This window comes from Oncorhynchus mykiss, chromosome 18 (assembly GCF_057628025.1).
Source record: "Oncorhynchus mykiss isolate SJ-2025 chromosome 18, ASM5762802v1, whole genome shotgun sequence".
Lineage (NCBI taxonomy): Eukaryota > Metazoa > Chordata > Actinopteri > Salmoniformes > Salmonidae > Oncorhynchus > Oncorhynchus mykiss.
In genome coordinates this window covers 47,405,223-47,430,443 of record NC_143039.1, presented here as the reverse complement: position 1 = coordinate 47,430,443, position 25,221 = coordinate 47,405,223, and the positions used below count along the sequence as shown (strand labels likewise).

At 42.9% G+C, this 25,221-nt stretch overlaps 1 long non-coding RNA gene across 2 annotated transcripts; it reads left to right on the top strand.

Moving 5' to 3' along the window:
* The first annotated feature begins 1,282 nt into the window (after positions 1-1,282).
* Positions 1,283-14,097, top strand: LOC149975534 (uncharacterized). 2 transcript variants are annotated; one of them, XR_016488501.1, is made up of 6 exons: positions 1,283-4,554; positions 4,694-4,717; positions 6,317-6,392; positions 7,155-7,283; positions 8,116-8,218; positions 12,948-14,097. It is a non-coding gene; the product is annotated as an uncharacterized LOC149975534 (long non-coding RNA). The 2 variants fall into 2 exon arrangements; XR_016488502.1 differs by lacking the exon at positions 7,155-7,283.
* The last annotated feature ends 11,124 nt before the right edge of the window (positions 14,098-25,221 follow it).

Here is a 25,221-nt window from a genome sequence, read left to right as displayed (position 1 = left end):
AATATCCAATCAAGAGCTGCATAAATCATATTACACAAAGCCCTCTTGTTGTTAAGTCTAATTCAAATGAAGCAGTTGAAATTAATTATGCTAACTCGAATTTGCCTACTTTCAGCACCATGAGCTGTCCATTTATGGACAATGTTAATTACTCAAATCTGGCTTATTGTGAGATCAATAACTCTGATAAATACCTAATGGGCAAGAAACATATTGTTGCTACTAATATCATTTAATTTATTAAAAATCTATCAAAGTTGACCTCCGGTCCTTCTCATCACAATCTCCTTCTCAAACTGAACAAAACATAGGACAGTCCGCCCGTGCATTTTTGGGACTAGGCCTAAACATTTTTTTTAACAGAAGAAGCCTTTGACTCTCCTTATGAACTGCCACCATAGCCCTACACATCACAGCTGCTAGTTAAGCAGCACACAAAAAAGTTTTTGATTAGCAACAGGAGAGCAGGCTGGTGCTCAGGGTTGGAATATCCATTGCAGTGTGTAATGCAGCCTAGTGTTATTTACACCATCCCAGCAGCTATCTTAGAAATATAACTTTGCTCTGTGCTTCTCGGAGCATGTACTTCCTAGCCTTTAGGCTCTGGATCTTTTGATTGAGACCACACTAAATAGCCTATAGGCACGTTTATATTGCGCGCCCAGTGGCATCGCACACATCGATATATAGCCTAATAATCAAAGAATTCTAAGACACTGTGAAATATAGACATTTTGTCAATTACCAATTACATGACCCTCCCCTGTACTCAATATATATATTTTTTTTAAACACTAAACCCTCCCCTTGACTGAAATTGAAAAAGCATGACTCTTATAAGAAAGCCTGTCCTTTTAAGAACTCAGTGATCGCGTCAAAGCTATCACGCACTGGCAGAGTGTTAAGTTCATTACCAAGTGCAACTCGCTACTTACTGCTGTGAACACCAAATCTCTGTTTTGGACATAATTTCCTTTCTGACCAATTTATTCATCACTGTGCGTGAATACCAGAACTGTAAGGAAGGTATATGTTTCCCCCTGTTTTACTGATGAAGTAATAGTTTAAGAATATTTGTGTCATTATTACAGCATTATGTGTCTTGTTTATTTCCGTCATTATTACAGGATAATGTGTCTACATTTTCGCCTGACATTGTTAGGTGGCTAGTCTGAAATGAAAATACATGTAACCAGCAACATCAGTCATTGGATTATTATAACAGATGAGAGCTGTATATTTTGTTTTGTTCTTGTTAAATGAATGTGCCTTAAACAACTTCTTAGGGCTGCAATCCCATTAACGGGATCGATATGACAACAGCCAGTGAAAGTGCAGGGCGCCAAATTCAAAACAACAGAAATCTCATAATTAAAATTCCTCAAACATGTATTTTATACCGTTTTAAATGTAATCTTGTTGTCAAATAGGCTTTACAGCGAAAGCACCACAAACGACTATGTTAGGTCACCACCAACTCACAGAAAAATTCTGCAATTTTTCCAGCCAAAGAGAGGAGTCACAAAAATAGAGATAAAATGAATCACTAACCTTTGATGATCATCATCAGATGACCCTCATAGGACTGATAAAGTTCATATTTATATATAAAAAATATCATTATACATTGGCGCGTTACGTTCACTAGTTCCAAAAACATCCGGTGATATTGCAGAGAGCCACATAATTTTATAGAAATACTCATTATAAATGTCGATAAATACAATTGTTAGACATGGAAATATAGATATTGCTCTCCTTAATACAACTGCTGTGTCAGATTTCAAAAAAACTTTACGGAAAAGCAAACCATGCAATAATCTGAGACGGCGCTCAGATTAAAAATAAAATTATCCGCCATGTTGGAGTCAACAGAAATCAGAAATAACATTATAAATAATCCCTTACCTTTGACGATCTTCATCAGAATACACTCCCAGGAATCCTAGTTCCGCAATAAATGCTTGATTAGTTCAATAATGTCCATTATTTATGTCCAAGTTGCTACTTTTGTTAGAGCATTTAGTACACAAATCCAAACACTCAAGCGGATGAAAACTTCAAAAAGTTATATTACAGGTCGAAGAAACTTGTCAAACTAAGTATAGAATCAATCTTTAGGATGTTGTTATCATAAATCTTCAATAACGTTCCAACCGGAGAATTCCTATATCTGTAGAGAAGCCATGGAACGCAGGTCGCTATCATGTGAAATGTGCGTGACCAGGACCTGGCACTCTGCCAGACCACTGACTCAAACAGCTCCCATCCGGCTCCACAACACAGTAGAAGCCTCATTCAAGTTTCTAAAGACGTTTGACATCTAGTGGAAGCCTTAGGAAGTGCAACATAGCCAATATCCCACTGTATATTCAATAGGGGCTGGGTTGAAAATCGACCAACCTCAGATTTCCCATTTCCTGTTTGGATTTCTTCTCAGGTTTTTGCCTGCCATATGAGTGAGTTCTGATATACTCACATACATCATTCAAACAGTTTTAGAAACGTCAGAGTGTTTTCTATCCACTGCTAATAATAATATGCATATATTAGCAACTGGGACTGAGGAGCAGGCAGTTTACTCTGGGCACCTTTCATCCAAGCTACTCAATACTGCCCCTGCAGCCATAAGAAGTTTTAAGTATTGATGCCATTTGTATTAATGTTTATTATTTCCAGACCACATCTTGTATGGATAAATGGACTGTTATTTGGATAATCACAGCTGAGTGACATGGCACAGAATGGCAGACATTGTTAATCTCCAATCAACATTTATAGAACCCTAAACTGGGGAACTGTCTCTCTCTCCATATTTCTAATAGGAGTACAATCTCCATAACTTTACCTACTCAATCAGTGTATAAATTCCAGAGGCAATCACCCTCTAATTCGAACCCTCCCCCATTTTAGTAATTGTGTAAATTTCGATCCGTCCCTTTGCATTTCAGAACAAGTCATAACAAGTGAGTTTTTTTTCTCCAAAAACAAATTATAACCAATGACATCAAATGCTGCGCTGAAATCTAACAATACAGCTCCAACTACCATCGTATGTATTATCCATTTATTTCAGCCAATCATCAGTCATCTTAAGAATTTGTTCTGAACTGACTTGCCTAGTTAAATAAAGGTTACATGTAAAGTATGCAGTACGAGTTGAGTGCCCTTCCCTACATGCCTGCTGAAAGTCAGCAGTTAGTCATTAAAAAATAGCATTGCATTTGTTCAAACACAATTCTCTTCACCAGTTTACTAAGAACAGGCGGGGGGGCTGTTAGAGCCAGAAAAGAGTGCATTGCTATTGTTAAGTAGTGGAATTTCTTTAGCTTCCTTCCTCGCCTATGGACACACACTCCTTTGGTTAAAGACATGGCAAACAGGGGTGGCAATACAGTCTGCTACCATTCCCAATAGTTTCCCATCTAGGTTGTCTATAGCAGGTTTTTCCACCTCTTCCACGCAAACTTGACCAAGTCGATTCAGTATATGAGTGTGTGCGCGTGTGCGTACATTTGCTTGAGCCTAATAGCATGTTGTGAAATTGGGTTAATTTGCAATATCCAATCGAGAGCTGCCTCAATCATATCACAGTGTCACGGGAGTTCTAAAAGTGGGTTAAATGGGAATGCTTGCATTTGTGTACTACACTGCACACATACATAGTCATGTGCATAGTTTATGGATGTGTATGTGTGGGTGTTTTCAGGAATCCTGTCACCTGACCTAAAGATACAGTGCTTGTTTTGATCTTTGTCAAGGGGGTCACGTTGTAGCTGCAATCTTTAAGTACACCAACAAACCTATGGTGCAAAAACAGAAACATCAATATTATCAACTAGTTCACATCAAGGTACCATAATTACAAATAAAAACTTTTAACCCCCCGCCCCAATTTCGTGTTATCCAATTGGTAGCTAGTCTTGTCCCATATCTGCAACTCCCCTTCAGACTCAGGAGAGGCGATGGCTGAGAGCCATGCGTCCTCCTAAACACGACCCTACCAAGCTGGACTGCGTCTTGACACACTGTTTTCTTAACCCGGAAGCCAGCCGCACCAATGTGTCGGAGGAAACACCGTCCAGCTGGCGACCGAAGTCAGCGTGCAGGCGCCCGGCCCGCCACAAGGAGTTGTTAGAGCGTGATGGGACAAGGAAATCGCGGCCGGCCAAACCCTCCCCTAACCCGGACAGCGCTGGGCCATTTGTGTGCTGCCTCATGGGTCTCTTGATCACACAGCCCGGGTCTGTAGTGATGCCTCAAGCACTGCAACGTAGTGCCTTAGAGCGCTGCACCACTCGGGAGGCCCCCACTTAAAAATGAATGCATAGGTGTCTAAATTGGGTGACCGTCCTTGAGAATTGTTTTGGTCCATTTTATTAATTCAATACCTCTCCTTTTACAGAACCCTTTCTGGATAATGACATTGAACAGGTTCCTCCTGTGGGTAAAGGGTTTCCCATCTCACTCCTTACTGGTTATGTCTCTGTTTTCTGTTTTTACAGAGGGTCCGGGTGACGAGGCAAACACCTTTTGAACAGAACCCAACTCTTGGTAAGTTTGTACCACTGTAGACTCGCTTCCCTTCTGGAACACTTTTTCAAAGTTACGTGTGCCTGTGAAAGGAGTAGATGTGTAAAGAAATATACATTTCTAAGATAAATAAAATGTGCTCCCTTGTCTTTCACTGCAGTTGCTGAGCAAACGTTGCCTCTTGGTAAGTGTTTTTTTTTTAATCTCTTATTTTTGTTGAATTAACATTTTCAGTTTTTAGGCGGTCACTCGCCCAGGACAAAAAAAAAACTAGAATTGTACATTCCACATAATGGTAGACTCTAGGTAGATTTGTACATGGACATTGTTGCTACAGCAACCTGTTTCAATCCCCGTCCTCCCAGAGAGTAAGTGGAGAGAGGAGGATGTGACTGAGGAGGTAGGGGGATGTGGAGGAGGGGACGGAGTGCAAGGAGTTATGCCCAGTAGGCTGGTCCAAATACGGATCAAGCTGCATCACAGCAAATGGATCCTGATTTGTTTTATTGGTATTTACATACAGCCTATGGGTCAAGCTTTCTGTACGTTGCATCCAACAGCTACACTCGGGCTAAAACACTAATCTGATATCTGTATATCAATATTTTTTTTAAATAATTATTTCGTCATCTGTGTCTACCACAATATACCGCTTTGAAATATGATTAAAACATGTCATTCACTCGGGACTGTCACTTTAAATGATGAAATGTCACCTCCTGCACAAAAAGATGTGTGGCTTCAAAAGTGTTGGTTGATAATCCTGCCACTTAGAGAAGTAGGCAGAAAGCAAATGCCTGCTTCAGTATCCATTGGCACATCATATGAAATGTTTTATATTCTTTATTTTAGCCTGGGGCCCTTCCCGACCTCAAGGCACCTGCTTTCTGCAGGACAATCTGCATACTCTTAATCTGCCACAGACGCTGCCGAGGAAGTTGTTGGACAGTCTGCAGACCTAGATAGACTGGGTCACAGTCAGGGGACAATTACCCTTCAAGTGTGGTCTGTAACGGACCGATCTGCATATTGGTTTTCCTATCACAACAGCCCCTTGAATAGTCTCCTTTTACAATCATTAACATTCATTTTCTGTCACATAATGTCATTGAAGATTTGTTGATCTGAAACATTTAATTGTACACATTTAATTCATTTTCTCTCATTAGTTCTTAAACCTATTTCTGCCGTAAAAGTCATATAGTATTTTACGGTAAGCCTATTGCAGTGTGCCATTATACTAGCAGTATATTAGTGGCATGATGTAGTTCCCTTCATAAACGGTGTCACTGTCAAATCAACATCATAATGAACCAAAGACCAAAGAACCAACTCTTGCAAGGTGACACCAAGTGCCATGTTTTTTTGTTGTTGCAGTCATCTACCAATAACCTATGTTATGAAATACATAATCGAAATGTATGGGTTTTCTACATGTTTTTTTTGTTTGTGGCCTGTGCCGGAGCAGAGGGCATCTCTTTAATCAGCCCAACTTGCTCCCCCTATTGTTGAATCTCTGCCCCAATAAACAGTTCAATCCAATACAGGCCTATCAGATGATCGCATTTAACTCTCACAAACATGATACTTTGTACTGTGTTCAACTGATATGGAGCTATGGGAAATCGGTTTCCTTGTGGCCATGTGAGCCAACAGTATGAAAGTGCTCCTCTGCTTTTTTTTTTGAGGGAATCATCAGTGAATCACTAACAGCCCAAAACATCTATTAATCAATTGAGGTAGATGTCTCGTTTGTTATTGATTGTATATGTCTTATTTTCAGGATCCCATTATCACTGTGGCAATGGTTATCCTTTCCCTGGTTCACTGTGCTGTGTTTGCTCTGAGCGGTGCAGCAGGTAACTCACACAGCAAACCAAGAAAACACCTCATCCTCATATGACATCTAAAATGATACAGCTCACATTATATACTGGGAAAATGACATTTCTTCATAGTAGTTACATCTCTTTTCGAGAGGATACAAATGTCATGGAAACCCACATGGAACAGATGCTCGATGTTGTTACATCATCTTCAATGAATGAGCAACTTGTGATGGCTTTTCTGAGTGCGGAACTACAACACCGTGATGGGTGAAACCTGGTGCATGAAGAAATACGATTTCTCAACTTGCTCAACACAGTGCTTGTGCATTGGTAATGTTAGGCTTCAATGAGTTGGTTCTGATCATGTCTTGCTTCATCACAGAGACGGTGGAAAGGATGAGCAGGAGCTCTTTCCCCCCCCTCGCTGGCTCAAATACGGGGCACTGTGTTTTATGTCTGTCCCTTCCGGGAAGATGTGGATGAATGCTGAGGTGCATTTTAACCTGATGCACCCTTGAAATGTTTTGGCGTAGCTATATCAGACTGATCATATAGACATACACCAGGTATCACCAATCACAGTGTTGCAGTTCCACACTGGATTATATGTTGAAAATGCATCCAATTTCTTCTTAACTGACTTGCCTAGTTAAATGAAGGTAAAATATAAATTTAAAAAATCCATGTTGCAAGAACACAAAATCCATAGCTGAAATTATTTTGTAGTTAAAAAAAACAACTTCCATTATGAAATATATATGTGATATTATATCCTGTCCTCTTTGTCTCTAGTGGGACTGTGAGCAATTTGGAGCAAAACTTGCATCCGTCCACACCTCTGAAGAGTGTAGTTTTGTGCACAAGGTGATCAGACAGAGGACTTTGCCCCTGCCTGGATTTGGAGGATCTGATGCTGTTCAGGTAGAATTTGTTTATTTAACTACACAAGTCAGTTAAGAATTCTTATTTAAATTGTAGCCTAGGAACTGTGGGTTAACTGCCTTTTTCTGGGGCAGAGCGGCAGATTTTTACCTTGTCAGCTCGGGGATTCAATCTTGCAACCTTTTTGGTTACGCGCTCCAGCAGGTGCATCTCACTGATCATCCCTAAAGCCAACACCTCATTTGGCCGCCTTTCGTTCCAGTTCTCTGCTGCATGTGACTGGAAGGAATTGCAAAAATCGCTGAAGTTAAATAGCCCACCCAATTTACCTACCTCATCCCCATACTGTTTATATTTATTTACTTTTCTGCTCTTTTGCACACCAGTATCTCTACCTGTACATGACCATCTGATAATTTATCACTCCAGTATTAATCTGCAAAATTGTAATTATTCGCCAACCTCCTCATGCCTTTTGCACACAATGTATATAGACTCTTTTTTTTCTACTGTGTTATTGACTTGTTAATTGTTTATTCCATGTGTAACTCTGTGTTGTCTGTTCACACTGCTATGCTTTATCTTGGCCAGGTCGCAGTTGTAAATGAGAACTTGTTCTCAACTAGCCTACCTGGTTAAATAAAGGTGAAATAAAAATGAATAAAAAACTAGTCCAACGCTCTAAACACAAGGCAACCTGCCGCCCCAGAATGTTCATCAATGCAGTCAGATCTAAGTTTGGGAAATCTTAACACAGTATTCTAGGCCAACACTAGTTATTTTTGCCTATGTAATATCTACTGGCAACAATTTGATTTTTTCTATTCTATGGTGATGTTTCTTTGACACTGAGATGACGTTTTCCCCACAGAACCAAGAGTGACGGCTCCAAAATTTGACTACAGGAAGTGGCTCAAAAGGGCAACCAAGTAATGTTAGTGGCAGTGAGCCATGCATGATGATGAACTGACGAGGTACAGTAAATCATACTGTGTGAAACCCTTAACACTTATCACCCTATCCTTAAATGACATTGAACTTTTATTTATAGTGTGTTTACCAAACAGGTCTGACAAGGACGTTAAAAACAAGACTAAATCAGCCATTGTCTGTTTTAAGTCCATTTCCATTGCATCAGCAGTACTCTTTTGGGAAGTCTTCTGCGAGTCTAGCTCGTGCACTTGTAATCAAGTGAAGAGAGCATGTATATCCCTTGTAATCCTCTTCAGTTGAAAAAGGCCGGAATGATGTTCACTGAGAACGTGTATGTCCATCTGTGTGCTCCAAAACGACATGTTTTGCCAACTAGACCTTTTGTAATACACTTTTTTTTCATGAAAACTATACAGTATTCTTATAGAATGTGAATATGTGGTGGGCTTATGGTTTTTAGGAATCATAGTCAAACATGAGGTTTAACTTATTAAGGGGGCTTTTCCGATCATGTAATAGGCTCTCGTCAATCTTGTCAGTTATGCTAATCACGTCAAATGCCATTGTGAAATTCTGCCGATAATAAATAAATAATATCCCTAATATTTTGTGTACATGTCCCGCTGTGGTGTGGGTGCATTTGAAGAGTAGGTACAGTACATTGTAACACTAAGTGCTGTTTTTGGATTAAGTCTTTAAATGCGGTCTTCATTGTTGCACATCAATTTAAGCCAAGCCAATGAAGAGTGGTACAGTATTGGTGATGCAGTGCACTATTGCATCACGAATAATTTACTGTACCCCTCTTGAGCCGTTCTCCCCTCAGTGATATATAGACATTCGACCTACAGAGGAGCGGCCATTGTACCATAGGAACCACAAGTAAAAGTGTTTCTGAGCTCGATGGTATCGCAAGCAACTCCACCTGTCTGGCTTGCAGTACAGTCAGGCCACGTTGACACAATAAAGCAAATAATGCAGCTACTAAGAATACCTGCAAATGTTTTTGGTAAAAATGCATCCATAAGGAATGATGCTTGACAAGACAAAGACAATATTAATTTCTAATAGATAAATTGTGTCAATATCTCTAACAAAATCGGGGTAACCATCTGCACAAAATAATATTTGAACGTAAATGTCGGTCTACACTAAGGCCCTCGACTATTTCTTTCCACGCTCATCTTTCCACAAGTTGTGAGGTTGTATCTAGCACACCAGGGGGCGACATTGCATAAGGTTGAAATGGATGAATAAATCCCGGTGCTATATTGAAGAGTTTCACTTGTTAGGCTTGGATGGATATCACAGTTAATTTATTTATGAGAATGTTTATAGAAAGGTTAGGCCACTGATTTTACAAGAGACAAATATGTACCATGAAATGCACTGAAATGTTTAGGCCTGTGTAATATAGTGCTGTTTATTTGTTCATTGCATCATGTAGACTACTCATTCATAGCTAGGGCCTGAATTGCCAAATAACCCTACAGACAAACAGAAGAAAATCAAGGAGGACTAAGGTTTGAATAAACCTAGGCCAGAGATGGTCTATAATTTTGTAACATGCTTTGCCTAGAACTTTGTCATACACACAGTAACACCATACAAGAAGGCCCTACAGCACGGATCATCAACTAGATTCAGCCGCTGGCCAATTATTTTTTGGAGCGGATGGTCTGGTTTCCGGAACATTATACATTATATTTTTAGACTGCATATTGGCCGCAAGAAGCCTAAACAGAGATAGTATTTGACTAAAACATCATTTCAAACCTTGATTACATTTGGGAACATTGTCCTGCGTAGGGTGCGGTCTTTCGGACTGGATGCTAAAACAGGTGTCCTGACTCTCTGTGGTCATTCAAAATCCCATGGTGCTTATTGTGAGAGTAGGGGTGTTCATCCTGGTGTCATGGCTAAATTCCCAACCTGGCCACCTAATCATCCCCCTCATTCCTAATGGGCATATATCACTCCTCACCCCTCCAACTGATAGCTGATGTGTGGTGAGAGTTCTGGCACAAAAATGGCCGCCGTGCATCACTGAGGTGGGTGCTACACATTGATGGTGGATAAGGTGAGTTTCCCCCGTACTATGTAAAGCACTTTGAGTACCTCAGTTGGTAGAAAAGGGCTATACAAATCCAATCAATGATTGGATGAGTAGGTGTTCTAAAACTTTTGACCGGTAGCCAGTTTCATCATAGCGCTTGATGGTTTTTGCGACTGCACTTGAAGAAACTTTCAAAGTTCATGAAATTTTCCACATTGACTAACCTTCATGTCTTAAAGTAATGATGGGCTGTCATTTCTCTTTGTTTATTTGAGCTGTTCTCACCATAATATGGACTTGGTCTTTTACTGCCTAGAAGGCCAGCATCCCGGAGGAGCCTCTTCACTGTTGACGTTGCGACTGGTGTTTTGTGGGTACTATTTAATGAAGTTGCCAGTTGAGGACTTGTGAGGCATCTGTTTCTCAAACTAGACACTCTAATGTACGTACTTGCCCTCTTGCTCAGTTGTGCCTCCCAAGTTTGCGCTGTTCTGTGAAGGGATTAGTACACAGCGTTGTACGAGATCTTTCGTTTCTTGGCAATTTCTCGCATGGAATAGCCTTCATTTCTCAGAACAAGAATAGACTGACGAGTTTCAGAAGAAAGTTATTTGTTTCTGGCCATTTTGAGCCTGTAATCAAACCCACAAATGCTGATGCTCCAGATACTCAACTAGCCTAAAGAAGGCCAGTTTTATTTATTCTTTAATCAGGACAACAGTTTTCAGCTGTGCTAACATAATTGCAAAAGTGTTTTCTAATGATGAATTTGCTTTTTAAAATGCTAAACTTTGATTATCTAACACAACGTGCCATTGGAACACAGGAGTGATGGTTGCTGATAATGGGCCTCTGTACGCATATGTAGATATTCTATTAAAGAAAATCAGCCGTTTCCAGTTACAATAGTCATTTACAACATTAACAATGTCTACACTGTATTTCTGATCAATTTGATGTTCTAAGTGACCCCAAAGTTTTGAACGGAGGTGTATACTGTGTGTGTATATATATATATATATATATATATATATATATATATATATATATATATATATATATATATATATATATATATAATTTATTTATTTATTTATTTATTTTTGCTCAGAAAACTTGGGCCAAATAAAATGGGCCGCCAGTAGGGGAACCTTGCCCTATGTACTTTTTTTCCCCCCCAATTACTTTCGGACACCTTCAGTCCTGCAGGCCAGTTCAGTGTTTCTCCACTCAGTATGTAAAGATGTTTTGCCTGGTTACAACCTGAGCATGCGTTTTACTGCTAATGTTCCCCCCCAAAAATATACAAATAAATATCAGTAAAAGAAGATCTGCCCTCAAGTACAGTGTTAGAGAGGACAAGCAAGCTCGAGTGCCAAACCTTTTAGAGGATTAAAAACAAACTGGTTTCATCTCCTTGGAAATTCCTCACCGTTTGCACATTACAAGCCTGGGGGCCTCGTTGCACAATCCATCAGTATTGGCTTTGCACGCTGAAGGCTGCTGTCAGCAATGGTGCCAACTGCTTGTCATTCTGTAACTCTGTCAGCACAGGTGTGATGGAACAGCTGTCTACAATATTTAAACCTTTCTCTGTAGTTTTATACAACCTTCTATGAACTACAAACACATTTTTGCCAAGATGCAAAATCAAAGAAAAGGCTTATATTCAACAAGACCCACCCCCTCAGGTCACAAACAAGTTCACGGGCAGCACTTTTGACTGGAAGAGGAATGTAAGATTAATGTAGTGAGTGATTAGTGATCAATGAGTAAATAGATGAAACATTGTTGACAGACATGCTTTTCTCTCACACTGCCACACATATTAGAATTCACCCAACCGCGGTGATCAAATATTGGCATTGAATTTAGGCTTTTAGACGTGTCGTCGATGTCCACTTTGTTAAACAGTGAACCCCTGGGAGCAACACCGAGCTCTGAGGTTAAGATGACATTGTCAGTCAACACAGTCAAAGCATTTTGAGCTGGGAAACATATCAATCTCAGATCTCTCACATCCCATTGGAGTTGTGGCTGGTATTGCGCTCGCTTGTTACATGGGAACAGGAAATGACCTCTGTTCCACAGCGTTTAAAACACATTTAGCTCCAAGATTCCCGAGTCCTATCAAGGGCACAAAGTGGAATTGTTATTAATGGCACCAGACACGTGCAGACGCTCATGCATGCACACGGGCACACACACACACACCAATAGAAACCAAATGGTGCAGCATGTGTCTGTGTGATCCACTCTGCTGTCAGGGTCATAGTCTGTGTATTGTGTGTGCATGATTGCGTGTGTGTGATTGTGTGTGTGTATGTGTATACGGAGGCACAGGCAGAGCGGGTCCCTAGCCAAACAGTTAGCGAACTGCCATCTGTTTTACCCTCACACAGAGAATCCAAGGAGGGAGCAGGGAGGAGGAGACAAAAGATAGAGAAATTCACACGGACTGTTTCACACCCACTGACCCCCTAAAGGGAAACAGCTAATATGCAGCCAACCTCAGTATGTCAGCTTACCAGCATTATACATCACTAAGCATTCACTGTGATAGGGAGGGAGAAGGCTGACAGCTGTATGTGAGCCAATTTAACTGTGTGTCTGTGTGTCTGTCTGCCTCTGTCTTTGTGTGTGTGTGTGTGCGTTTTAATTGGATTGCAGTCTTGTGAGTGTTTGTGTGTGTATAATGTGTGCATTCCTCTCAGACGTAGGTATGGACCACTCCTCCCTCTACTTGTTCTCCACCTGCTGCCCGATATTCAACTCTCTGGAGGTGGTAATCTCCTCAGCTCATCTGCCAACCTGTCAACACACAGGAGACTGTCCCTGTAGCCCCTCCTACACCACAGGCTGAGGTACTGCACTCAAAGGAGATGTCCCTCGATGGCCATGTTTGAAAGGACCAAAACGGCAACATCGACAGACTTTATGATCAAGATTACGAACATGAGCTATTTGTTCTTTGTGTAGGATTAGGAATAGCCCCTCTTGGGGCTAGGGGGCAGAATTTTCCCATTTGGATAAATAGCGTGCCCAATTTCAACTTCCTGCTACTTCATGCCAGGAATATAAGATATGCATATTATTCATATATTTGGATAGAAAACACTCTGAAGTTTCTAAAACTGTTTGAATCATGTCTGTGAGTATAACAGAACTTATGTAGCAGGCAAAACCCCAAGGACTAACTGTTCAGAATTATTATTTTTTGTCATTGCCAATGGATGTTGGGGCGGCAGGGTAGCCTAGTGGTTAGAGCGTTGGACTAGTAACCGGAAGATTGCAAGTTCAAACCCCGGAGCTGACAAGGTACAAAGCTGTCGTTCTGCCCCTGAACAGGCCGTTAACCCACTGTTCTGTTATCGAAAATAAGATTTTGTTCTTAACTGACTTGCCTAGTTAAATAAAGGTAAAATTAAAAAGAATATATATATTTCTTAGGAACCTGTTTTCAGTTCCTACCGCTTCCACTGGATGTCTTTGGAATTTGGTTGAGGTTATTCCTTTGTGCAATGAAGAAGTAGGCCAACTAGGAACTGGGTACACTGTTGAAAGTTGCGCAAGACGTGAAAAGTGGTGCTGGTTTGTTTTCATTCCTGTATTGAACACAGATTGCCCCGTCTACAATTTGATCGATTATTAACGTTTAAAAATACATAAAGTTGTATTACAAAAGTAGTTTGTTTGTATTTTGGCAAAGTTTATAGGCAACTTTTGAAATATTTTGTAGTGACGTTGCATTTTTTGTAAGGTGTTTTTTTCTGGATCAAACACGCTTTATAAATTGACATGTAAAAATTAAATTGACATGTAAAAATTGACATGTAAAAATTAAATTGACATGTAAAAATTCAATTGACATGTAAAAATCTGACATGTTGGCTAGATTCACAACGAGTGTAGCTTTAATTGAATATCTTACATGTGTGATTTAATGAAAGTTTGAATTTTATAGTATTTTATTTGAATCTGACGCTCTGCATTTTCCCTGGCTATTGGCCAGTTGAGACATTTGCGTCCCGCCTATCCCTAACTAGTTTAAGGGTTCAAATCATGGAAAGTGGTTCAAATTGGATTTGTTCGATAAATCCGTCCTTTCTAGCATGGTCAGATATCGTGATGACCAAGAACTCTTTACAAGGAAAAAGTGTTGGTATCATCCTAGCCTGCTTTCATCAGATTTTAGACCTTGGGTGTGTCCCAAATGGCACCATGTTTCCTTTATAGTGTACTATTTTTGACCAGGGCCCTAGGGTGGCATTTGAGATGCAGACCCAGATGTATGTAATCTCTAGTCACTGACATGAATCGATCATGTAAGTGTCCGTGAGGGAGAAAAAAGAAAAAGTAGACCCGGCAGCCCTTGAGGACTGTGGTGCGTGACACACCCTGAGCATTGTGTTGCTATGAAAACTAGCCCCTAGCTACCTATTATCCTTAGCAACAGACTAATCAGCTAGCGACAGGTTTGCACTGATGATAAGCGCTCAAACGCCTCCGTAGCATCAAAACACTCATTAAGCGAACACAAAGGAAACTCCAGGGTCTCACATTCGATACACTGTTAGCGTATTAGAGTTTGGGTCCGGGTCTTGTTCTGGTTCTGGGGGCTGTTGAACTTAAACAGAGAAGATCCAAGATAGAGTCTGGAGTCAGTCGGACGCCCTGTCACTCTCTTCTCCATGAGGTTGTGCAGGTAAGGCAAGTTTGGGTTCATCGTGAAGGTTCTCTTTTGGGGTCTATGTTGGTGCTTGAATGGTGCATTTTGAGATTGAAGCGTCACTCCGGAACTCTAGGACATCACCACAGACATACAGTAGAGTAATAAAATAAATACTTGAAGTTGCTTTCAGTCGAAACACAAACAAAATATACCTTCACTGGAGTGTAGTGGTGGAGGAGGGAAGGGTCTTCTCTGGAGTGTAGTGGTGGAGGGGGGAAGGGTCTTCACTGGAGTGTAGTGGTGGAGGAGGGAAGGGTCTTCACTGGAGTGTAGTGGTGGAGGGGGGAAGGGTCTTCTCTGGAGTGTAGTGGTGGAGGAGGGAAGGGTCTTCTCTGGAGTGTAGTGGTGGAGGGGGGAAGGGTCTTCACTGGAGTGTAGTGGTGGAGGAGGGAAGGGTCTTCTCTGGAGTGTAGTGGTGGAGGGGGGAAGGGTCTTCACTGGAGTGTAGTGGTGGAGGAGGGAAGGGTCTTCACTGGAGTGTAGTGGTGGAGGAGGGAAGGGTCTTCACTGGAGTGTAGTGGTGGAGGGGGGAAGGGTCTTCTCTGGAGTGTAGTGGTGGAGGAGGGAAGGGTCTTCTCTGGAGTGTAGTGGTGGAGGGGGGAAGGGTCTTCACTGGAGTGTAGTGGTGGAGGGGGGAAGGGTCTTCTCTGGAGTGTAGTGGTGGAGGAGGGAAGGGTCTTCTCTGGAGTGTAGTGGTGGAGGAGGGAAGGGTCTTCACTGGAGTGTAGTGGTGGAGGGGGGAAGGGTCTTCTCTGGAGTGTAGTGGTGGAGGAGGGAAGGGTCTTCACTGGAGTGTAGTGGTGGAGGGGGGAAGGGTCTTCTCTGGAGTGTAGTGGTGGAGGAGGGAAGGGTCTTCTCTGGAGTGTAGTGGTGGAGGAGGGAAGGGTCTTCTCTGGAGTGTAGTGGTGGAGGAGGGAAGGGTCTTCACTGGAGTGTAGTGGTGGAGGGGGGAAGGGTCTTCTCTGGAGTGTAGTGGTGGAGGAGGGAAGGGTCTTCACTGGAGTGTAGTGGTGGAGGAGGGAAGGGTCTTCACTGGAGTGTAGTGGTGGAGGAGGGAAGGGTCTTCTCTGGAGTGTAGTGGTGGAGGAGGGAAGGGTCTTCTCTGGAGTGTAGTGGTGGAGGAGGGAAGGGTCTTCACTGGAGTGTAGTGGTGGAGGAGGGAAGGGTCTTCTCTGGAGTGTAGTGGTGGAGGGGGGAAGGGTCTTCTCTGGAGTGTAGTGGTGGAGGGGGAAGGGTCTTCTCTGCCACTCATCCCAGCTGAAAGAATTATGGAAGTCAATTGTGTAAAATAATGAACTTATAAGTAGGTAGGCACAAAACCCAAGAACACTTTTTGAAACGGAAGGGGTGCCCCAGGAAATGATCCAATCAGAACAAAGATTAGCATTTTCCGTTTCAAAATGGTTTGCTACGTTGTACTCTACTGAACACAGTTTCTTTAGGAAGCCTACCGTTGTTGCTTTTCAACTGGAACCGAGGCTTAGTTATATTGCTGCCCACCCGGTGTGTGGAGCCCTCTGAGTCCCCTTCCCCTCTGTCTCAGTGCTGCCTGCGGTGGTATAGGTACTTGATAGCGTTCATAAAGCTCTCTCTCCACACGTCACAGTGATGTAGCTCCCCCGCCAAGCCGTGGCAGCTTCAACGCCAAATCAGTGCTGAAGTCACAGGCCGTGCAGATGGAGGTCTGGCTCGAGGAGGAATCAGTTGGATTGGAACTACAGGCAGCAGGGTTTGTAAACATGGGAGTGTTGAGGAAGGAATACTGTTTTTGATTCTAATTCAGTCTCAATGCTATCCATGGCTTGGCGGGGGCGCTACATTACTGTGACGTGTGTGGACAGAAATGTTTGAACACTACCAAGTACCTCTACCACCGAGACAGAGGGGAAGGGGACTCAGAGGGCTCCACACATCATGTGGACCGCAATATACCTAGGCCTCTGTTCCAGTGGAAAAACAACAACGGTAGGTACTAGGTAGGCTTCCTAAAGGAGCATGGAGAGCTGTGCTGTGTTCAGTCGAGTACAATGTAGCAAAACATTTTGAAACGGAAACGCAAATCTGTGTTTTCGTTGGATAATTTCCTGGGGCACCTCTTTTTTTTAAAGGTTTTCTCACATTTTGTGCCTACTTATTTATGTGGATGAGTTTATTGACCGTAATTCTTTCAGCTGTGGTGAGTGGCAGAGAACAGACCCCAACCCATTCACCCCTCACCACCATAACTACCTCCATCCTCCCCAACCCTTCCACTTCCCTAAGCTGCCGCTTGCGCACCAACATCCAGGCCCACACTGGCCTCAAGCCCTTTAAGTGTGACCTCTGCCCCAAGATGTTCGCTTGGAACAGATTGTCTACAGCGCCCGCAAGCCAGACACCTACCTACCTGCGCTGCGGCAAAAGCACGCTCAAAGACCCACCACCTGCTCCACGAGTCCCAGGACTCCTTCAACCAAGATGGCGGAGTGGTGAAAGAGGAAATGGTCAAGTATGAGGGCATGGAGAAGGGGCACAGTGTGGTCAATGATGGAGACCCAAAGAACCGAAAGTACCCAAACAATTTTCGATACAAATGGCGCAATGTTTCCGATGTCCACGCTGCTTCCGATTGTCCTCCCAGGTGCCTGTTCACAGGTATGTCTGGCCATCAATTCAATTCAATTAGGCCTGAATTCAGTTCAATGCAATTCAACTATATGTACCCCTTAAGGGCAATTATGCCCCTCTCTCTGCCTGTTGAGATGTGGCCTCTTAGTTGAGGTGTTTAAAAAAAAAAAAAAACTGGTAATTCCATTGTAACACGGCACAAAACTAGGTTGATTAACGATTGCTCTTCATTCAGACCAGTACAATACTCTACCGCTTTGAGGCAATTAAGAAGGTGTTATCATGGAGAGCACAAGAGCATAATTACATATATCCTTCCCAGTGGTCGTACAATACAGTTGAACACAAAGGCAAGGCCTGTGTTCAGACATACAGAACCATCAGACTGTACCTTTGACAACATTCTGTATGAATTCATGTGCACTGAGATACAAGGTGGCATATGCAACGACGAAATGGGAAAGTGCTCAGTCAATGAGGGAATTCTACAAGTAATACTCTTATTATTACTAGACGTATGACTCGATGGCTATGCAACATTACTTCCCCCGCCATCATGGACAAATTCCAGTCTAATACGACAAGCAAAAGGAATAGATTAGAAGTCGATGTACAATTCCTTGCCTGTGGTCAAACGTATTTCAACAGTGATAGGTGTACTCCAATGCCATTCTTTGATTTATCTTGCCCGCGGATATGATTTGACAGTGTAATCACATTGAGAGACCAGTCTGGTGGACGCGCCATCACATGGCTACACAGGACACAGGCCGCACACACACACACACACGGACCTACCATTACATGACTAGCCCCTTAGCAACATGGCTGAAGGCCGGGGGTTTCTTTTTTTTGCTCTTCCCCACCCATCATAGACACCAGGGGCGTATTCATTATGGCACACGGTAGCAAAACTTTTTTTTTTTGAAACGGAAAACAAATCCAAGCCGTTCTTGTTAGACTACTCCATGTAGTCCCTCCCCGTTTCAGCCGGTTTTCTTCTATTTGGTGCCTATTGAACACAGTCCCAGCACAGTGCCAGGGCCTGCCCACAGCTCTGCCCGAGCAGAAATAACCCCCAACCGACCTCTCACTCAAGAGTTACTGTGTAGGGAGGTGGAAGGACTGACACTGCGCCGCGACTCATTGACTTTCATTGAGAAGGTTTCTGATTGCGCTGCAGCAACTAGCTAATAGCTAATGACGTCCCTTAACAAAGAGTTGCAGTCTGTTTTGGAATGAGTGCCCAGTAATTAACTGGTCCTGATGATCTCTAAAACTAAGAGCATTGTATTTGGTAGAAATCATTCCCTAAGTTATAGGACTGAGCTGAATCTGGTAATGAGCGTATGGGCTGTTGAGGAGACTTGGTGTTACCTCAAGAAAGCGGACCGTGTTATATAGCGCTATGTTGCATGGAGCTCCCTTCCCTCTCATATTACTCAAATGAAGAGCAAACCTGGTTTCAAAGAACAGATAAAGAAACACCTCACAATGTCTCTCCACCATTTGACCTAGACATTTTGTGTGTATGTGTTGATATGTAGGCTATGTGTGCCGTTTTAAAACGTATGTAGTCCTGTCCTTGAGCTGTTGTTGTCTATTTATGTTCTGTATTTTGTCATGTTTCATGTTTTGTGTGGACCCCAGGAAGAGTAGCTGCTGCTTTCACAACAGCTGATGGGGATCCTAATAAAATACCAACTACCAAATTAGACTGCCTCATCATCCACTAAGACAGTTTACCACAAACACACACAGACAACAACAACGCCACTTTAATTACACAGCACTGTACTGTATATTCGAGGCAGTGTCAGAGGAAGACCCAGACATTTTTCAAAGACTCCAAGTCTAATGACTTAAATCATAGTCTGTTCTCTCTGCTAAGTCTCCTCAACAGCTTCTAACCCCAAGCCATAAGACTGCTGACCAATTAATCAAATGACCACCCAGACTATTTGCATTGGCACCCCTACTGACCCTGACCTACGTGTACAAATGACCTTGACTAACCTGTACTCCCGCACATTGACTCGGTACCATGTTAATATTTACTTTTTTCGTTTTTTACCTTAGTTCACTGAGTAAATATTTTCTTCAGTCTATTTTCTTAAAAGTGCGTTGTTGGTTAGGGGGCTTGTAAAGTAAGCATTTCACGGTGACCTGTTGTATTCGGCACGTGATGAATCTGTTGTGTTAGTCAACAGAGCCATGACCTGTGGAGCAAAGCTTCAATAGAGCTAGAGCCTATTTTCCAGAATTTCCGCCTCGCTGGCACAAACTCAGTCTGTTGGCACACAATGAAGGGGACAAGCGCTTACTCATTTGACTTTTCTATTGAACATACTTCTTTCCGTATGAAATGTTATAGTTGATTTACATTTGAGGATACTTGAGGATTAAATAGAAACGTAGATTGACAAAGTTTAGCGGTAGCTTTTTTTGACTCCTTCGTCTGCATGTTGAACGAGTGGATTACTGAAATCGGTGGCGCCAACTAAACAGACTTTTTTTGGATATAAAGAAGGATTTTATCTAACAAAACGACCATTCATGTTGTAGCTGGGACCCTTGGGATTGCAAACACATGCTGGCTTATTGTGAATTGCATATAGGACCATGATTAGTGTCGGGAGTATTTCCTGGTCTGGTCATGTGGTAAGGAAAGACTCCTGGCATTATGTTGAATTGGAAATACACTACATGACCAAAAGTATGTGGACACCTGCTCGTCGGAACATCTCATTTCAAAATCATGGGCATTAATATGTAATTGGTCTCCCCTTTTCTGCTACAACAGCCACAATTATTCTGGTAAGGCTTTCCACTAGATGTAGGAACATTGCTGTGGAGACTTGTTTCCATTCAGCCACTAGCATTAGTGAGGTCGGGCACTGATGTTGGGCGATTAAGGCTGGCTCACAGTCGGCGTTCCAATTCATCCCAAAGGTGTTTGATGGGGTTGGTCAGGGCTCTGTGCAGGCCAGTCAAGTTCTTCCACACTGATCTTGACAAACCTTTTCTGTATGGACCTCACTTTGTGCATGGGGGCATTGTCATGCTGGAACAGGAAAGGGCCTTCCCCAAGCTGTTGCCAAAATGTTGGAAGCACAGAATTGTTTAGAATGTCATTGTATGCTGTAGATTTCACCTCACTGGAACTAAGAGGCCTAGCCCGAACCATGAAAAACAGCTCCAGACAATTTTTCCTCCTCCACAAAACCTTAGTTGTCACTGTGCATTCAGGCAGGTAGCATTCTCCTGGAATCCGCCAAGCCCAGATTTGTCCGTCGGACTGCCAGATGGTGAAGCGTGCGTGATTCATCACTTCAGAGAACGCATTTCCACTGCTCCAGAGTCCAATGGCTGCGAGATTTACACCAATCCAGTCGATGCTTGGCAATGCACATGGTGACCTTAGGCTTGTGTGTGAATGCTCGGCCATGGAAACCCATTTCATAAAGCTCCCGACGAACAGCTCTTGTGCTGATGTTGCTTCCAGAGGCAGTTTGGAACTCGGTAGTGAGTGTTGCAACCCAAAAACAGATGGGTTTTACACGCTACGCGCTTCAGTAGTTGGCGGTCCCGTTCTGTGAGCTTGTGTGCCTACCACTTTGCGGCTGAGCCGTTGTTGCTCCTAGACCTTTCCACTTCACAATAACAGCACTTACAGTTGACCGGGGCAGCTCTAACATGGGAGAAATTGAACGTACTGACTTGTTGGAAAGGTGGCATCCTATGAAGGTGCCATGTTGAAAGTCACTGAGCTCTTTAGTAAGGCCATTTTACTGCCAATGTCTGTCTATTGAGATTGCATGGCTGTGTGCTCAATATTATACACCTGTCAGCAACAGGTGTGGCTGAAACAGCCGAATCCACTAATTTGAAGGGGTGTCCACATACTTTTGTAAATATAGCATAGGTGCTTTTCACTTGAAACATTATCTTCATATTTCAAAGTGTCTCTTTTTCCCCATCAGATACTCTCACATGGGGAAGCAACCACTCACCTGCTCCATCTGTGGTGAACACTTCTTCCACAAGAGCAGCCTGAAGCATCCTCTGACACACCATGCTCAGAGTAATACTAATGGTGTGTGTGTGTGTGTGTGTGTGTGGATTTCTTTACCAGTCGGTGCCCTCAAATCTTGATTTAATCTTTTATCTGCATGGTGTTGATAGCCCTGCGTGATGTCATCTTGTGTGTTTGACTTTGCGTGGGTGGCTCTTCAAGATGCTTGCCTGTTGCTTTGCGTATCTACGCCAGCCTCTGTGCCATATGCACCTCCCTACGTCTAGTCTGTCTTCTGTTCCCTCGGCTAAGCGATGGATCGTGCCCGCACTGATAAAGTCAGCTAGCATTCACATCCATTCATATCCATATGAGCTGTTATCCGCTAACTAAAAGTATAAGAGAAAAGACTTGGAGGAGCAGCAAATCCGAGCGAGGGCGCCCCCACTTCCCACAATCCCGTACAACAGCCGCCATCCCTGCCGCCCTGTGTCACAACACACAATCTATTTTAATACAGCGCATTGTGCGTTTCACAGGCCGTGACCTGACGATTTTTACGTGATTTATTTTGTTATTTTGCTGTCCTTATTAAATCACGCCGGCTCGGGCCCAGTAAGCGAGGTCGTCGGGGGCAATGTTGCAACACAACTTACAAGGCCTCACGCAGTCACCTCGTTCTTGTGCATATTCCCCCTTTTCACTTTGACTAATGAATTTCCCCACCACCACTTTATTCACCCCTTAATTAATTACGTTGGTGTATCTGGTAGAAGTTGTTGCCTGAATAGACGGAAGATTTTATACCTTCACCTATTTCAATGCATTGACGTCTTTGACCTCTGACCTGAAAGGGACTCTCCCCCGTGTGGATTCTAAGGTGGGCGATGAGTGGCTGGGGAAGTCCTTACCACAGTAATTGCAGTGAAAGGGATGGGGCTTAGGGACGTTGGCGGTGGCCACCGGTGCCGGGCAGTGGGTGAGGAGGTGCTCCTCCAGAAGGCAGCCGTGGCGTAGCGCCGTCTGCAGGGGATCATGGGGCAGCGCAGGAAGGGGGAGGAGTCTGTCCGGCGTGGGACAGTCTGTGGATGTCCAGGCCTTCCTGGGTGACACAGTGGTAGCGGCAGATCTCACAGTTCAGAAGCCCTGTGGTCCTCTCTCGCCTTCCGCCTCGGCCATGGCCTCTACCTCTGTCCTGGCCCCTACCTCTGTCCTGGCCCGTTTCCCTAACAACCAGGCCGATGTCCACCTTTCTTGCACGAAGAAGTCAGTTAGTGAGATTACATGGCACAGGAGAACCCATGTTAAGTGAGCATACGAAGACAACAGGGTTAAGGGTTAAGAAAGCCGTTTACAAACGTTGACATTTCTATGGGCGACAATATCAAAGAACTCTACATCATACAATGACAAGGAACAATTCCAAAGTCCTAATTAAACCAAAAGAGTACACAGGCTAGATCCTAATACAATAAGATGTTATGAAAACACTTCGATAGGTTTAGGGTGGCAAAATTCCCTGCTGATTCCAGAAATCCTCCAACTGTAATTTCAGAAATACAAGGGAATTTTGGGGAATTTTTAATGATTTAAAACAAGCTGAAACAAAGTCAACCGAAATGCCAGTTACAGACAACCAAATTGTCTGTCTTTAGTCCCCTTCAACAGCTTGTTGTACTGGCGATTTATAGAGAAGAGTATTTGGTAACACTCCAGGCTTTGGGTGTCGAGTATAAAGCTCTTAGCAGCTCATTAGACCCCTATTAATCGTTGAACACTCTGGGCCAGTGTCTAAAAGACATTTTAAGGTTGCTAAGGCCTTGTATTTTTATTTGCAAAGCTTTTCGGTGTTCACATGAACAATAACCTATCAGTTTTATGTACAGATGTGTAGAATTCCTTTTGAAGGAAGTTATTTCTAACAATGTTTTGAAGACAACCCTCTAGGGCGGTGGTATTCAAAACGCGGTGGGGTCAGCCCGTCCAAAAATTAAGAGTACAGATTAATGTATGGGACAATACACAAACGTTTTTGAGAAAGATAATTTGACAAATAGAATTGAGTAAATGTTTTTTTTTCTCTTCATTTTTATAAGATGAAATATAATTAATTGAATTTAAGGACCCCTTTAGGTATCCCACTTTTTTCTGTTAAAATAATTTGCAATTACCGCATTGAAACTCACTGAATACATGAAAAAACAGTCAGGTGGAAGTATGTTTTGAAGTGTCTGAAATATGAGAAATATAAGACAGCTCAGGAATATATATACCCTAAACAAAAACATAAATGCAAAATGTAAAGTGTTGGTCCCATGTTTCATAAGCTGAAATAAAATACCTCAAATGTTCCATATGCACAAACATTATTTCTCTCAAATGTTCCATCCCTGTTAGTGAGCATTTCTCATTGCTAAGATAATCCATTCACCTCAGAGGTGTGGCATATCAAGAAGCTGATTAAACAGCATGATCATTACACTGTTGCACCTTGTGCTGGGGACAATGAAAGGCCATTCTAAAATGCCACACAACACAATGCCACAGATGTCTCAAGTTTTGCGGTAGTGTGCAATTGTGGCATGCTGACTGCAGGAATGTCCACCAGAGCTGTTGCCATAGAGTTTAATGTTAATTTCTCTACCATAAGCCGCCTCCAACGTCATTTTAGAGAATTTGGAAGTATGTCCAACTGGACTCAAAACCGCAGATCACATGTAACCAAGCATGCCCAGGACCTCCACATCCGGCCTTTTCACCTGCAGGATTGTCTGAGACCAGCCACCCAGACAGTTTCTGCAATTTCTGCACAATGTCACGTTTCTTCAAAATCAAACCCAGAAGCAGACCAGGACAAGGAGAGTAGGAAGAAGGTGAGTATTTATTTACAAGTGAATGTGACTGGGTAGATATATCCAGGTGGCGTAGCGGGCAGCGGTGGTGAGTTGATGGGAGTAAATAGGTGGATCCAATGGGGAAGCGGAATCCTCCGACGACCAGGCTGGAATGGGGTAAATGATCCAGGTGAGTAACTGAAGACAGAACAAACGGAGGTAAGTTTAAGGCAAGCAATACGTAAAAAAAACAACAAAACAATTTCTATCCAACTTGAGGCTGATACTATGGCACAACATACTGTTCATGGCTAACGATCCGGCAGGGAATGGATGTCAGGTCCGGGCTTATGAAGAGGAGAGATGATGATCAGGACCAGGTGTGCAGATAGCTGATGGGATACAGGTGCGGGTAATCAGAACTCCCAACTGGCTACATTGCCCGGCAACCAGACAGGGTGCGTTCCAGGACGCCGGAAAAAACACTCCAGGACAGAACACAGGCAAAAAACAGATTCAGGAAACGGGATTCGTGACACACAAACTGTCAGAGTCTAATCTGCGTGCCATCTCCTCATGTTTCAGGACGATAATGCACGGCCCCATGTCAACAAGGATCTGTACACAATTCCTGGAAGTTGAAAATGTCCCTGTTCTTCCATGGCCTGCACACACACAAGACATGTCAACCATTGATCATGTTTGGGATGCTCTGGATAAACGTCTACGACAGCGTGTTCCAGTTCCCGTCAATACCCAGCAACTTCGCACAGCCGTTGAAGAGGAGTGGGACAACATTC